General features: G+C 33.1%; 1 protein-coding gene across 7 annotated transcripts in view; it reads left to right on the forward strand.

Moving 5' to 3' along the window:
• Positions 1–14102, forward strand: part of CALCRL (calcitonin receptor like receptor) — a 90044-nt gene that overhangs the window by 38729 nt on the left and 37213 nt on the right. For all 7 annotated transcript variants that reach the window (XM_036023201.1, XM_036023200.1, XM_036023202.1 and 4 more), the window contains one exon: positions 13815–13905. The gene's annotated coding sequence lies outside the window, so the exon portion shown is untranslated. The remainder of the gene's footprint in view (positions 1–13814; positions 13906–14102) is intronic.

Here is a 14102-nt window from a genome sequence, read left to right on the forward strand (position 1 = left end):
ATTAAGTCAAAAAACTCCTCAAAAGGACAGAAGAGAACACCATTAATATGATTCCCTGTGTGCCCGGAAGGACCCACCTCTTTTGTACCTGTATTTTTCAATTGCCGAGCACTTTCAAATTACTGATTTTTTTGAAACCCCATTTATATCTCATATTCTCTCTCCACATGCATGCACACACACAAATACTTCTCTCATGTTAACTGCATCATTGTATCTGATCAATGAAGCACTAAAATTATTTATTTACTACTTATAATACTATATTATCCATATTCCTACATGTCTATCTCCCCTTTATCAGGGTTTGATTATTTCTGAAAGCAGAAATAATAGCATTTCTGGATCCAGGATCCTTAATGTAGCTTTTGGAATATATTAAGTTTTAAATAAATATGCTTAAAAATTAATTAATTAATTACAAATACTAAGATAGAATTATGTTTAATGACTACAAGAAATAGAAATCCTTTAAAGAAAAAAATTTCAAAAAAGAAAGAAAATTCAATATTATCAACATTCTGTTTGCCTCTTTATAAAAATAATGGAAAATACAGTTAATTTTATGTAAAATGCGCATTTACTTAAGACATGCACATTGATTTCTCTTTCTTTCCATTTTCCTCCCTCCCTCCCTACTCCTCTCCTTCCTTCTGTCCTTCCCTCCCTTTCTCCCTCCTTTCCTTCCTTCTTTCCTTGCTCCCTTCATTATTTTCTCCTTTCCATCCTTCCTTCATTTTGTTTTATCTAGTAATAACTTCATAAAAGGGAAATAGTTGGAATATAATATTTTCAACTCTGGTAAATTTCTAATAATAAACTAAAGTACAATACTTTCTCTTCACTTTCTTGATAATATTTCCATATTGTTTTTATTGTTTTGTTGTTATTATTTTTAATAACATGATTAAAGTCACATATGGGATAAAAATGTCTACTTTTTGTATATAATTGTCAATTTTCCACTTCTATAAAAAAGTGAAATTAAAGACTGTAGAAATGTAAAAAAAAAAAAAAGGAGGAAAAGAAGAAATCACTGGTAGGAGCAAAGAGATTCTATTTAATCCTAAGGGAAATTTTCTATACCACTATACCTTTTGCCTCAACTATATATAATATTAATTTTTATAAACTAAAATTTATTTCTCAAAGGAAATATTTTAGTATTAATTAAAAACTAAGTTCTGAAATCAATTATTAATGGAAATGTTCTTTTTCTTACAAATCAAAAGTCTCAAGCACGTAAAATAGCTACTTCTTTGTTGTTATGGAATATGAGATAATGCATCAAGTAGAGGAACAATTCAGAGTTCACATCTGTGGGGTGTTTATTAAGCTACGTAGGTTTTTAGTCACTCTGTTTTGTTTTACAATGTGACCATTATTTGCCTGTTGACAAAGGAGAAAGAGAAAACTAGATGTTCGTCTCAGCAGAAACCTTCCCTTAGATACACATACACTTTTTTGGCATTACCTTCAGGAAAACAGCTTTATCAAAATATAAGCCACATACCATATAGTCCATCAATTTACAGTGTAGAATTCAATGGTTTTAGTATGATCACAGGGTTGTGCAAGTATCATTACAACCTTATTTTAGAACATTTTATCACCCTAAAAAGAATCGCTGTACCCATTAGGAATATTCCTCAGCCCTAAGCAACTACTCATATGGTCTCTGTCTCTAAAGATTTTTTTCTGAACACTTAATAAATGGGATCATAAAACATGTGCCTTTTGTGACTGGCTTCTTTTACTTAAAATAATGTTTATAAGATTTATTTGTGTTGTAGCATGTAATAGTACTCCTTTCTTTTAATTGACAAATAATACTCCCTTGTGTAGATATACTACATTTTGTTTATCCATTTGTCAGTTGAGGGGCATTTAAGTTGTTCCCACTCCTGTGGGAACATATGAAAGTATGCTTAGCATCACTAGCCATTAGAGAGATACAAATTAAAACCACAATGAAATACCACTTCACACTGGTCAGAATGGCCATCATTAACAAATAAACAAACAACAAGTGCTGGAGAGGTTGTGGAGAAAAGGGAACCCTAGTACACTGTTGGTGGGAATGGGGACTGGTGCAGCCACTGTGGAAAACAGCATGGAATTTTCTCAAAACACTAAAGATGTAGCTGCCTTTTGATTCAGCAATTTCACTGCTGGGACTATAACCCTAAAAATCCCAAATCACTAATTCAAAAGAACCTATGCACCCCAATGTTCATAACAGTGTTATTTATAATAGCCAAGTGGTAGAAACCAGCGGTATATTTACACAATGGAATACTATGTAGCAGAAAGAAAGAAAGAGCTCCTACCCTTCACAACATCATAGATGGAACTGGACAGCATTATGCTAAGTGAAATAAGCTAGACAGTGAAAGACGAATACTATCTGATCTCACTTTTAAGTGCAGCCTAATCAACAAAACAAACAAACAATCAAAATATAGCCAGAAACATTGAAATAATAAACAAACTAACGGTAAACAGAGGGGAGGGGAGGGGAGGGGAGGTAACAGGGGAAAGAAAGGGAAAGGTTATCATGGAACATGTATAAAGGATCCATAGACAAAGACAACAGTGAGGGAGGATGTAATGTGGAAGGTATAGTGTGCATAGGACAGGGGAGAGTAATGGGGCAAAAATTGGAACAACTGTAATTGAACAACAATTTAAAAATTAAAAAAGTAAAAAATAAATAAATAAAAATAAAAATAATGCTGCTATTAATAGTCATGTATAAGTGTTTGTTTGGCTATATGTTTCTATTTCTCTTGGGTATATACCTAGAAATGAAATTGCTGGGCCATATACTAACACTATGTTTAACATTTTGAAGAACTGTTCATCTATTTTCCAAGCAGATATACTATTTTAGATTCTCACCATCAAGATATAAGTGCTATAATTTCACCACAGCCTTTTCTATTCTTATTATTGTCTATCTTTTTTATTGTAACTATCCTACCAGGTATGAAGTGCTATCTGACCATAGTTTTGAATTGCATTTCCCTGTGACTGATGATGTTAAAGATTTTTTTCATGTGCTTATTGGTCATCTGTATATCTTCTTTAGAGAAATGTCTATATAGATCCTTTGACCAATTTTAATTGGGTTGTTTGTCTTTTTATTACCTAGTAGTAAAAGTTTATGTTTATCTATCTATCTATACACACACAAAGATTTGTATGTTACATATATATAACTTTTTATATATATTAAATACAAGTTCTTTTTCCAGTATGTAGTTTGCAAATATATTCTCCCATCCTCTGAGTTGCCTCTTTATTTTCTTCATGGTATCATTTATTTACACAAAAGTTTCTAATTCTGATGTAGTTCTATTTAATCTATTTTTGTCACTTGTGCTTTTGGAATCATATCTAAATAAAACACTGCTAACCAAAATCATAAAAATTTATTCATATGTTTTCATCTAAGAGTTGCATTTATGTTTTGAGCTGACTATAAATATCTTGCCATAGTACATAATAGTTGTGGATTGATTATTTGAGGTCATATATTAATAAATCTATTTCCAATTGAGAAAAAACAATCATTCCATAAACTTCTTGGGAGAAAAATTAATTTTTGAACTCCTGTTGGCTAGGCTTGGGATATGATTAGAGAACAAATAATGATGCCCTATTTTGGTGAAAAATAAAATAATATGTAGATATTTAGATTACAAAATTGAAGGAAGCTCGAAGTCATCCTTTTATAGGTCAGGGCACTGAGACCTGGCAAAATGACTAACCTAAGAATATTCAAACTCTATAAGCTAGGCAGAATGAAATATGGAACCTTAGTAATCTTCCAACTATACTGGCATTTCACAATTTTAGTTATAAACATTTTGGTTGCAAGAGACAACACTCCACATCAGTCCTGTTCAGGCATAAAATATAACTTAATGGTTACACTGATGAGGAAGTCTATTATATTAGCTGATTTGTTTTAGGTGTGGCCAGATTCAAGGACTCTAATAATGTCATAGGATTCTCTACCAATCCCTGGCTATATAAGCTGAGTGCCTCTGCTTAGCTTTATTTTTTAAAAAAATAGGTTTCTTTATATGGTAGAAAAGATACATGGAGATGGCCCAGTAATCATGCCCTACTTGCTTTGCAGAAAGAGATCATCTTCCCTGATAACACTAACAGTAATGTCACATAAAGTATTCTGGTGGCATGACTTGGACTAGTTTTCCATGCCTAAGCCAATCCAAATGAGAGGATTGTGCTAGTCTGACCAGATTTCAATCACTTCCTACCTCAGTGATCAGAAGAGCAGTCACACTTGAACCAGAGGGAATAGATTTTCTGCTGGGAAGAGGTTTATTTTGTGAGAAGAGATAAGGTGTGCTGAATCCCCAGTATCAACAGAGTTCCCGAGCATCCCACATGCTGAGGCTTGCTAGTAGGTGCTGTACAAAAATTTGTTCAGAAAGATTGAAAGCTCTAAATAACAAAAATACCCTAATTTTGATGATGGACTACTACATTACTTAAAATTTCAGAAGAATTATATATTTTCTGATTTTACTGTCTGTGAAAGAAAGCATGTTCTCACATAGAATTTGACTCCTGACTTTGAGGAAGGGAAATAGATGTAAAGCTCTTCCAGCAAAGAGCTGGAAAGATGTATTTTGTTTCTATGTTCGTCGAGCAAGCAATCTTTTTCCATTTTAAATCTCCTGGAGGGAGAATGTTCCATCAAGCACAAAGCATTTTTCTCTCAGGCACCCTCCCACATTTTACTAATAGGACTGAGATTTGGCCACTTGCCTCTCTCAAATATAAAGAGAGTGATCAAAATTACTGGAAAATGGCTAATTATGTCCACAATGGTAAAATTATTTCCAAAGTATACTAGAGTGTAAAATCGAGTTCCAAATTTAATTATAATATTATCCTTCTTTAATAGTTATTTAACTATTCAACCAATGCCCATTAGACAAACAAGTAAGAAGAGAGAGAGAGAGAGAGAGAGAGAGAGAGAGAGAGAGAATGTGTGTGTGTGTGTGTGTGTGTGTGTATGTCCCAATTCATTGTTAATAAAAGTTATCAAAGTCAACCTAAAATTAAAGTCAAATTTGTCAAAAGGATGTAAAAGTCATTACCTTCCAGACTCATTGTCTCTAAAAAAATAAAATAAAAAATAAGTAAATAAAATTAAAGTCAAATTAGGAAGGTTAATATCTTGATTTTAATTGGATTAGTATACTATAGTCTTTAAGATGTGGCTGTTTAGTTATAATGTATTCAAACAGTGTGCTAGAGCTTCAGTTTATATAAACTAGTACTAAGAAATATGCAATTATACTAACTTGATTGATACTTACTGTCACTTGTTTTGCCTGATATTCTCATAACTGACTTAAATGACAATAAAAAATCATATTATTTCTGCAGAAGATAAAAAACTCAAGAAGAGTATGACCAGCACCTTAAAACAAAGATTAATTTCACTTACAGTGCTATTGAAATTGTGGCAAATAGCTTAAAACATGCATAACTTTCTTATATATCTAATTATTTTAATGTGATATGGTAATAATAATATCTAACATTTACTGATGTCTAAAAGTTTATGCACATTATTTCATTTAGCCTTCTGCTTTATAGACTATTTTGCCATTGAAAAAACTATTTTTGCAGAGGTGGTTTAACTTGCAAGTGTGATGCTGAGTTAGTTTTAAAAATCAGGAAGTCTAACTCATATTTATAACCAGTGCAAATACTGCTTCTTCTTGCAATTTGTATCACACATTGTCCCTCTATTATACTAATTATTAAATTTCAGTTGGATGTTACTTTATTTATTTCAATATCTGTTTGGAAAAGGGAAAACTGTATCATTAATCAATGCTACAATATTTATAATTATGGTTTCTTACATGTAGAATTAATAGTTATAATTAAACTCAGGTGTCTTCAAAAAACAAAAACTTTGTGGAAATTTTTATCATAGCTTTAAGTTGACTTTTTAAAATTAACTATTAAATGTATCCTTTATTTCCCTTTTTATTGAATTTATTGGGGTGACACTGGTTAACAAAATTTTTCAGGTTTCAGGTGAACAATTCTGCAGGATGTCACCTGTACTTTGTTGTGTGCTCACCACACAAGTCAAGTGTGCATCTGTTGCCATTTATCTCTCCTGCACCCTCTCCACCTCCTCCACCCCACCCCAGCAATCAGCATGCAGTTACCCATGTCCATCAGTTTTTCTCTTTATTTCTTCTTTTTTTTCAATCCCTCCACTGTCCCCACCCAGTACCACCTTCCCTCCAACAGTTGTCAGCCTGCTCTTTCCCTATGAGTCTGTCTCTATTTGGCTTACTAGTTCATTTTGTTCATTAGAGGTACTTTTATGTAAAAGGTCATTCATGGGGTTTTGATGACTGAAATTTAATAATTTTCCTGACTATTTTATTGATTACTTTGTTGAGTTTATGCATTGTTGAATCATTTCTTAACATATCCTATAATTTCTGGCACTACTATTTTTAAATTTTTACCTAGCTCATTTTCTGTTACATGCAAAAGAGATAAAAAGCCAATATAGCCAAAATTTGAAAATTGTTAGTTTCCAGTCCCAGGAGCATTAGGGTTACCCCAGTGGTGATGTCAGTAAGTTTAGCTTGGTTTATATGAACTGATCAGTTTCCATTCTGAGAAGCCCGCCAAGGAGGCTTATGAAGAAGTATATTTGCTTTTCCAATTTCACTTTTCAGCAGTAGAGAATAGAGAACTGCACATTCCCCAAATGCCCTTTCATAAGTGAGAATAGCTCTGAGAAGAGGCAGTATGGAAAGAGGTAGAATTAAGATATAATTTTTTTTGGCCAAGATGCAATTTTCTTGAATTCCTGAATTTGTTATAATCCTGAATGTAACAAAACCAAAATCATATAGCCAAATGGTCTGCTTGTCACTGTCTTAGATTCAAGTGCAGTAAGTGACCTTGGGAAAGCCTTTCTGAGCCAGAAAAAAATAGTGTCGGGAATTACTTGGTTTCAAGGATATTGTGGACTTGGGGTACTTCGAACAAAACTGTTTATATATACTCACCATTTTTTTCTTTACATAAAATTTTGAACCTTTATTCAAGACTTAAATATAGCTTATCCTACCCTTGTTTTACAAATGAGATACCTGGGAAGGTATGTATTTTTTTCAAGCTCATTGAATGAACTTTGATACCTGAGGCTCAGGACTAACTTCCTCTTAAAGATTGGTAAGATCGTGAATGATTCCTATGGACTGCATTTAAAATAATGCACAGAAGTCCCTAAACTCAGCATAATGCTACTGCTCTCCAACTTGAGAAATATTTTCACTGAGGGTAGAAACTTTAACATTTAGTCTCTTCTATATCCCTATATAACTAGATGGAAGTAGATGCTCAGTAAATAGGATAAGGGGACTAATTGAATTTCTAGAAGTATTTCTTAATATAAAGTGCATTTTGAAGTGCTTGAAACTAAGACAGTTCATGTGGTTTTTAGTTTGATGCATTATCAGAATAGCAAATTTAAATTGTCAAAACATTAATGTAAAATATATATATATCATATATATAAATAGCACATTACTGAGAGCATGAATTAATAGAAGAAAAATATAAATGTGTTTGATGAATAAAGGTAAAATATAATGCAAAAATTGGATGTTTAGGCAAAATAAGTAAATAAGAAAAATAGAAATCTATTTTCTACTTTTTAAAATTTAATTATCTGAATAAATGTCTCAATTTTCTGAGTCAATGTGATATAGGGAAAAGCATCCCAGATTTAGGTTCAGAGAGTCTGAGTTTTAAGCATCTGTGTGACCTTAGCCAAGTCACTAAAATATGTATGCTGGGCTTCCTTGGTCCATTATGAAATAAGAATTTCTTATGTCTACCATGAGTCTTCTATTCATGTTCTTTGGTTTGCCCCTTCCCCTTCTTTCCTCTGTTATCCATCTCATCTCTCCTTTTTGGCCACTGTCAGTTTGTTCTTTATGTGCCTCTGTTTCTGTTTGCTTGTTTGTTTGTTTTGTTGATTGGGTTCCAATTATACATGAGATCACATGGTATTTGTCTTTTACCACCTGGTTTATTTCACTTAGTATAATACTCTCCAGTTCCATCCATGCTTTTGCAAAAGGTAATAGGAGTTCCTTCTTTCTTTCTGCTGTGTAGTATTCCATTGTGTAAAGGTACCACAGTTTTTTGATCCATTCATTTACTGATGGGCACTTAGGCTATTTTCAGCACTTGGCTATTGTAAATTGTACTGCTGTGAACATTGGGGTGCATAGGTTCTTTTGAATTGGTGATTCAGAATTTATAGGGTGTAACCACAGCAGTGGAATTGCTAGATCAAAAGGAAGTTCCATTTTTAGTTTTTTGAGGAAATTCCATACTGTTTTCCACAGTGGCTGCACCAGTCTGCATTCCCATCAACAGTGCACTCGGGTTCCCTTTTCTCTACAACCTCGCTAGCACTTGTTGTTTGTTGATTTGTTCATGATGGCCATTCTGACTGGTGTGAAGTGGTATCTCATTGTGGTTTTAATCTGCATCTCTATAATAGCTAGTGATGCTGAGAATCCTTTCATATGTCTCTAAACCCTCTGTATGTCCTTCTTGGAGAATTGTCTGTTCAGGCCCTTTGCCTATTTTTTAATTGGTTTTGTTTGTCTTCCTGGTATGGAGTCATGTGAGTTCTTTATATGTTTTGGAGATCAAACTTTTGTCCAAATTATCCTTGGCAATTATATTTCCCCATGGGGTTGGTTCCTTTTTCATTTTGTTGATGTTTCTTTAGTTGTGCAGAACCTTTTTACTTGATGTTCTCCCATTTGTTTATTCTTTCCTTTACATCTCTTACCCCAGGGGATATATCAGTGAAAATATCGCAGCATGGGATATATGACATTTCCCTGCCTATGTTCTCCTCTAGGACTTTTATGATGTCACAATTTATATTTAAGTCTTTTATCTATCTTGTGTTTATTTTTGTGTATGGTGTATGTTGGTGGTCAAGTTCCCTTTTTTTGCATGTATTTGTCCAGATCTCCCAACACCATTTGTTGAAGAGGCCATTTTTACTCCATTTTATGTTCCTGCCCCCTTTGTCAAATATTAATTGACCATATTGACATGGGTTTATTTCTGGGCTCTCTATTCTGTTTCATTGGTCTATGTGTCTGTTCGTATGCCAGTACATGGCTGTTTTGATTACAGTGGCCTTGTAATATAGTTTTGTTATCAGGTATTGTGACCCCTCCTATTTTGTTCTTCTTTCTCAAAATTGCTGAAAATGTAATTTTTGATCAGGTAAGGATTTTATTAGTTTTATATTACGGCTGTAACAAATCACCCACATTTAGTAGCTTAAAACAACCCATATTTACTATCTCATAGCTCTATAGATCAGAAGCCCTATGAGCTTGTCTAGTTTTCAAATCTCATGAAGCCCAAATCAAGGTGTCAGCAGAGCTGTGTTCTCTTCTAGAAGTCTGGGAGGGAAGCCCCATCCAGACTCATTGAGACTGCTGGCCAAATTCAGTTCTTTGTGGTTGTATATCTGAAATCCCCATTTCCTTGCTGACTATTAGCTTGAGGGCCACCTTTATCTCATATCTTATCACTGGGCCCCCGTCAAGATGAACTAAATCTAAATTTCTCAGAGCAGAATCCAGGCAATGATCTTTCTTCAACTTCATTAAGTTCATTCTGTAAGTAATATCCTTAAACCACCCTTTCTGTATACCCTCTGTATGCCCCTACTCTGCTGGGATTATAAGTCATTAGACGGATATGATGCATGTCCAATTCTTACTGTGTTCACTCAATCACATTACATGATACACTGTTAAATAGATAGTTGACTAAGTTGCTCTGGTAGTTCTAAGACATTAGTTGTGCTTGGAAACATTATAGAATATTTTGCTTGTATTGTACTTGATAGTTCTTTTTTTAAAATTTCTGGCCAATACTTAGAGACAGAGGAATATAACTATGGCCAAGTTTTAGCATGGCCCACTGAAGATGATGTTTTTATATTGTATTTCCCAGAAGGTAGCAGGCCAACAATTTCCTCGGCTGTTAACTGAAATTGGAAATTTCCCAGGTATCCCAAGGAGTTTTATTCAAAGGTTTGGTGGTGAGGCCTAGACATGTTCAGGGAGTTCTGGAGGTGATTCTGATGGGATGGAAGTAAGCCATGAACCCACACTTTGAGGAATACCTTATGCCATATCAGTGATTGTGTACCTCTTTTTTCAATAGCCTAAAAATAATGCAAGCCCCAAATGATATTACTAAAAAGGGTGTATAGTTTGACTTTCTTATATCAGTAACAGATCCTTAAGAAAGGGAAGCCTTTTAATATTTTTTTTGTTACTACTTCATGTACTGAAACTGTTAGGGCCATTCTAGGCCATGATGGAAGTGGGAAATGAAAATTTACCTTGGTGTTTCTTTCTCAAAGATTCTATTGGAAGTAAAGATAGTACTTTGCAAGGATAATTTTAGTACAAAGACTTACACTTTGCCAAAACATTTAAGCAGTGAGGAGAGAATACAAGGAAATCAGGATAATTCACTTTGCATTTTTCACAGTGGTGCAATCTGTTCTACATTGTGGAGAATGACAGAGGCATTTCCATTTGCCATACAGGGGTGGAGTATTGGAGTGGAGAAGAGTTCTTATTCCTTGTTTAGATTCAGAAGAAATGTGGCTTTTATAATAGACCATGAATGAAGGCATGTACTAGATAGAAATAGCCTCACTTTATTCACACAAATGTTCAGGATACTTAATAGCAAATTAGATAGATATGAGAAATGCTTCTGTTAGCCAATTTTATAGTGACTGGATAAATACATAGAGAAAATAATGTAGCTTAGGGCCAGAATAATCTAAGATATCTTGGAAATTGAGTAATGGAAGATGAAAGTTGCACTTTTAGAATTAGGGTTAGACAATGCAACTAAAAATAAGAATTATTATAAAAGAAAGTAAATTAATGGAAAGTATACATAGGAACAATGAAAATTTGTGGAAAGAAGAAGCATGTTTGCAAGGCACCAGGATGCATTTATAGGGTTTACATATTTGTATTCTGATAAATCAGTATTGACTGTCACATTTATTTATAATTTTTATGTAAAATAAGACATGGTTTTACATTGAAGTAAGCCAAGAAGACTGGTTAAATTTTGTCTCTTTGAACATGTAGGTCTGTGAAAATTAAAGCCCTGAGTGACTAGGAAGTTATCTGAGATTTTAGGACATGCTTTATTTCTCAAAATTTTTTCTCTGATGAAATAAATCATTTTTATTTTATGTTGGTGATTCTTTGGGCAAGCACCACAAAGTCTATTTAGAAATAAGCTATTTTTATTCCATGTGTGCAGTGAAAAAATTACTTTGTTTCTAATAGTAGAACCAAATTTTCCAGTTTGTTTAATTTTGAGTGGTGAAAATAAAATATTAGTAGTACTTATGGGAGCCATGAGGCTACTAGCAATTAGAAAGAGAAAATGCCAGTAAACTACTAATAGTACCATTGTGATTCCAAATCTACTTAAGAGTTAAAATGGAGCATTCTCAGTGTTGAGGAAGTTCTTTTCTTACTCAACAAACCTAAGCATACTTGAAAATTTCATTGGCAGATTTAGTCATTCAACTTGACCTCCTCTATTAAATACTTGATCTCTCCTCAAAATTAAGTAAGACTACTATATTTCACAAGGCAACATGCAACTCAGTTGTCAGTAAAGAATTTAATAAATCTGAAAGAGATGTACAATGATCTGCTTAACAACTTTGGTTTCTTACTATCAGATGTATTTCAGTAAAGATAAATTTGGAATAAGCTAAATACAGAAGAAAAGACCACTTGCTGGGTGAACATGTGAAAGGCAGTACACAAAGAACCAATGAGCTAAAATGAGGAATACAATTAAACATATATCTCCATACAAGTAAACATACACCTCCTGATAGCAATCATGCCATTACATCTACCAGTAAGAGACTCAAATTAATTTGACCGTTAGATGTATCTGCAATGTCATAATCCTTCCATTACTGATCTACAGAACTCTTCCAGAAAGGGGTGACTCCTGTATAACTGCCACTGATCACAGTGTCTGTTGGCAGGGACATTTGGTCCTTTGTAGAGCAAATGACTCAAATGAATTGGTTCACAACATACAATGAACATTGCCAGACCTCACAGAGAGTACAGGGGTTCACTGTGTGTTTGAAAGACAGCCACCTAAATTTGCTACTGTGTCCTTAATAAACCCAGGGACCATAGACCTGCCCCTGGGTTAGGAGTGCTACAAGTTTACACAGTGCAACATTCACTCTTGTTCCTAGGGGCCCACTTTCCAGATTGCTAGGAAATGAGGTGAAGAAAGAAAGCTATAAAAGTGACATTATTTGCACTGATAAATGTTTTATGAGTTGAATAAAGTCCTCTTAAAATATTGGTGCCAGAATGATGTAGTCAACACTCAGAGATATTTCACTAAGATACTTTTTGGAACTCTGACCTTTATGCTTACTAGATAAGCAACAAAAATAACTGTTAGTGTTGGATGAAATATTTTTCAAATATATTGGGTCTGGGAAAATCCAAACATGTTTTTGATGTACTTTCTGGTTTGATTTTTGAGCACATGTATATATTAAAGGTAATTTAATATTTACTAATGTGTAAATCATCAAAGCATTGTTTCATAAATACCTACCTGATTTCTAAGTAGAATACTAGTTTTTCATATTTTTATTTGTATATTTCTGTATTATGTATATTCAATAAAAAACTTGAGATACTATTTTAAATTTGGCTTAACCTTTATGACTTTCAAAGTCAGTATAGTAAACTACAGTTTGTTCAATATCCAAACAACCACAGAATTCAAAATCTGATTAGTTTCAGGATTTTATTTTGTAATAAAATAAACATGCTGATATAAGAAATTTCCCCCAATTTTTATTGTCAGTAGAGATTCAAACACTATGTAAAGCCTTCTAACAAAAAAAGATAGTATATTATTGCTCTTGATTGTAAGTTTAAGATCTTAAAATACTTTTTTAAAGATTTTTTATTTATTTATTTTTAGAGAGAGAAGGGAGGGAGAAAGAGAGAGAAAAACATCAATGTCCGGTTGCTGGGGGTCATGGCCTGCAACCCAGGCATGTACCCTGACTGGGAATTGAACCTGCGACACTTTGGTTCGCAGCCTGCACTCAATCCACTGAGCTACACCAGCCAGGACTTAAAATACTTCTTATTGGTTCATTTCTTCATTCATTTATGCAGCAAATGTAAATTAACTGCCAGTCACAAAGAGTACAAAAATCAATCAGATATGGTTTCTGGCTTTGAGAAACCATACCAGCAAGGAAAGTAGATACAGGTAACTAAGATTAATAACACCACATTCCAATAAATGATTAGACAAAGGAAGTTATTCAAAGGAAGATTAAACTATAGTTTAATTTTACAATCTTTTTATCATACTATAGTTTTTTGAAATTTACATAGGTAAAATATTAAGTTAGATTTTTCAGTGTCCCAGGTATCCTAGATAAATGCAAAGTGATGTTTATCTAATGGAAAACAACAAATACATCTGACAAAACTCAAGTATAATGTAAGCAAAAGAGACTAATAATTAGAATAACTTAATAAAAATATCATTTTAATGTTTTTATTTCAATTTATCATGGAGAGACTTTTGGCTCATTAAAATGATATTAATTATTATATCAATCAATATTTCAGGTCATGACCCCAGGATTTAAGAAGTTCTTGAAGACAATATTTAATATGATCCAAGAGAAAATGTGATTTGAGTCTGGAGACAGTTGTGCATGTAAGAATTGGAAAATTAGATTTTCTCATGGTAAAATGTAATAAAAACTAAAATATCAACTCATTAATTAGTGAATTGTAAAAATTTGATTCATTTTCTCCTTCTGTTACAACATGCATGATATTTAATATCTAAAATTAACACAATTTTTCTATTTTTGGTTATAGTTTTCTTAAAATCAACTAATAATAAAAACC

Source organism: Phyllostomus discolor, chromosome 4 (assembly GCF_004126475.2).
Source record: "Phyllostomus discolor isolate MPI-MPIP mPhyDis1 chromosome 4, mPhyDis1.pri.v3, whole genome shotgun sequence".
Taxonomy (NCBI): Eukaryota; Metazoa; Chordata; class Mammalia; order Chiroptera; family Phyllostomidae; genus Phyllostomus; species Phyllostomus discolor.